Raw genomic sequence first — 3,128 nt, 5'->3', positions numbered from 1 at the left:
GCTCTGTGTGGAGTCCCCCCTGTATAGATGGGGGTGACACGGAGGATGGGCGGAGTCTCTCACCTGTCCCGCTCTCCCGGTGGCGCTATGTACTCTCCTCTTCTCGCACAGCTCACATTCAAACCCGCTCACGCTGGCGCTCTCCTCTCACTGCGCATGTCCGGCTCCTCCCACCTTCACCTCACACACACGCGCAGATTGATAATGACGCAACTCAAGGCACTTCCGCCCATAACCCTGTCTGACGACGTCACTTCCGCCACGCAACTCACCGCAGCGGAAGGTTTAGTACAAGCCGGAAGTACTATCTGTAACCCTAAAAGCGCGTGGCGTCACTTCCGCCTGAGAATTTGACCCCTTTGCGTTTTATTAAATTTATGTGGCCCCCCGGGGCCCCTGCAGACGGTATTCCGTGTGTTCCTTTCCTCGGTGTTTATTGTGGTCTGTGGAGGGTGATATTCTGTATATCGGATTCCAGAATGAAAGTGTAAACCCGAAAAAATAACTTCCATAAATCCTGGAGATCCTGCCATGTCCTATAATGTCTCCTGTAGTATGTCTGCAGTCTCTGACCCTCTCCTGTAGTATGTCTGCAGTCTCTGACCCTCTCCTGTTGTATGTCTGCAGTCTCTGACCCTCTCCTGTAGTATGTCTGCAGTCTCTGACCATCTCCTGTAGTATCTGTGCAGTCTCTGACCCTCTCCTGTAGGTCTATGTCTGCAGTTTCTGACCATCTCCTGTAGTATGTCTGCAGTCTCTGACCATCTTCTGTAGTATCTGTGCAGTCTCTGACCCTCTCCTGTACTGTCTGCAGTCTCTGACCATCTCCTGTAGTATCTGTGCAGTCTCTGACCCTCTCCTGTTATGTCTGCAGTCTCTGACCCTCTCCTGTACTATGTCTGCAGTCTCTGACCCTCTCCTGTACTATGTCTGCAGTCTCTGACCCTCTCCTGTACTATGTCTGCAGTCTCTGACCCTCTCCTGTACTATGTCTGCAGTCTCTGACCCTCTCCTGTACTATGTCTGCAGTCTCTGACCCTCTCCTGTACTATGTCTGCAGTCTCTGACCCTCTCCTGTACTATGTCTGCAGTCTCTGACCCTCTCCTGTACTATGTCTGCAGTCTCTGACCCTCTCCTGTACTATGTCTGCAGTCTCTGACCATCTCCTGTAGTATCTCTGCAGTCTCCGACCCTCTCCTGTACTATGTAGAACGTCCAGCCAAAGAGGACCTGTCATTGAAGCAGCACAACATCCCATATCAGATGGCGGCCGGACCTCGTATGAGCAATTATTATTATTTTTTTTAAGAGCCCGTGGAGCGCGCATCGAAAAACAACTTCCCCCCGTGAACAAAAAAAGTGAACCACAGCACACAAAAACGTGCACAAGGGTGCGAGGTCCTTCCAAAGAAGCGACCTAGAATTCCAGACCCCCCGGGGCTGAGACTGTGATGGTCCACCCGGAGGCCGGCGGACCCCGATCCTGCCGGAGCGGGTCCCTCACAGTACTCGGCAGGAGGGATCTCCCGAAGAGAGACCCCCCCCGGGTGGGAGGAGACAGAGAACCCCGTATGAGGGCACAGAACCTCCTCCCCCAGCATCGGGAAAAGGCCCCGAAGGAACCTGCACCCTCCGTCATCTGGGTTCTTAAATTTTAAAAAGCGTGCCAATCGTGCATGAGGCGCAATAAATAAAGAGTGCCGGAGCACCACGAGTGCAAAATTATTACCCCGGACTACCATAAGGCCGGCCCTAGAGGCGATGTGCAGACTATGCCGGGTGGTGTGTGACCGAGTGATCAGTGAGTCATGTGGGGTCCCGGACCCCGTGACTACCTGAGAATCCCTGGGACGCCACCCCCCCCAGGGGGCAAAACACCGCGGGCTCTGCCGCCCCCCAACCCTCCGGCCTCGATCAAGTTTCGGATCTGCCCATTATCAGGAGTCTCAGGAGGAGGTCCGACACCAAACGCACCCATTATGGAAGAGTCGTTAGCCCGGTGCAACCTCCTCCAGTACTCAGACAATCACACCGGCAAATGGCTACCGGAGCATCTACCACTGATAAGAACAGACACTTCATCTTAGCCAATAGGCCGAGGAGCGATGGGGCAGTTACAGATACCCCCTCCCCACTCCCAAGTCTCATCCTCCCCCCAATCTTCAGAGGCGGGCCGCACTGGAAGCTCCGCCCTCCCATGCAGAGTCAGTCCGGACTATGAGCTCGGGTCAGTAGAATTAGTCAATCAGCTCTGCGGTCCAGGAAGGGATATCGCACTGGATCGGGGGCAACTATAACCAAGGTGCAGCTGCACTATACAAGACCTGAAAACGGAAAGTGAACATTTGCTGTCTGTAATCGGTGATTGTGCCTAAGCCGAAAAATAGAGCACTTCCTGTGCCTAGGCACTCCTGATATCAGAGCACTTCCTGTGCCTGGGCACTCCTGATATCAGAGCACTTCCTGTGCCTGGGCACCCCTGATATCAGAGCACTTCCTGTGCCTGGGCACCCCTGATATCAGAGCACTTCCTGTGCCTAGGCACTCCTGTTCTGTACATCTGCAACGTAAGAGCATCTCAGGCTCTGCTGATGTCACCAGATTTGGGGGAGATTTGATGATGTCACTGCTGTGCTGCTCGCTGTTCTCTTTGCTGGAGAGGAAGTTGTACCCGATGATCTCCCGGCTCCTCCTTCCTCCATTCCGGTGATCTGAGCTCCTCCCCCTCCAGTCATCAGAGTCTGAACACACCGGAACAGTGTTAGATGTCTATGTCATCTTCAACCTGGAAGAGGCGGAGCAGAAGCTGAGGAGGAGCCTATAGGAGGCCGGGGGAATCCCCCGGGGGGGGGCACCACAGCAGCCTAAGGGAACCTCAGACACACGTGTAGTGGATGGTCGGCAGGTCTCTGCCCAATTCTGGCATCACACTCTATGCAATGAGCTGTTATTAGGGGGATACTACTTGTGATGGCCGACACTCAACCAGGGGCCCCGACACTCAACCAGGGGCCCGACTTTCAGAGTCATCCTTCTAACTCTACATAAAACAAGGAGCCCGGTTGTGGGCGGGGATTGGACTTTAAAGGAACACTCCAGGTTGCTGTACACGTGCGGGTGAGCACCG

The 3,128-nt window shown here is 54.3% G+C and overlaps 1 long non-coding RNA gene across 1 annotated transcript; it reads left to right on the top strand.

Annotated features, from left to right (window-relative positions):
• Positions 1-1,100: 1,100 nt before the first annotated feature.
• On the top strand, positions 1,101-2,940 carry LOC108803357. Its single transcript, XR_001942280.1, has 3 exons — positions 1,101-1,207; positions 2,251-2,257; positions 2,907-2,940. It is a non-coding gene; the product is annotated as an uncharacterized LOC108803357 (long non-coding RNA).
• The last annotated feature ends 188 nt before the right edge of the window (positions 2,941-3,128 follow it).

The sequence above is a fragment of the Nanorana parkeri genome, unplaced genomic scaffold, assembly GCF_000935625.1.
Source record: "Nanorana parkeri isolate BGI_ZX_2015 unplaced genomic scaffold, ASM93562v1 scaffold3634, whole genome shotgun sequence".
NCBI classification, from domain to species: domain Eukaryota; kingdom Metazoa; phylum Chordata; class Amphibia; order Anura; family Dicroglossidae; genus Nanorana; species Nanorana parkeri.
This window is presented reverse-complemented; position numbering and strand designations above follow the sequence as displayed.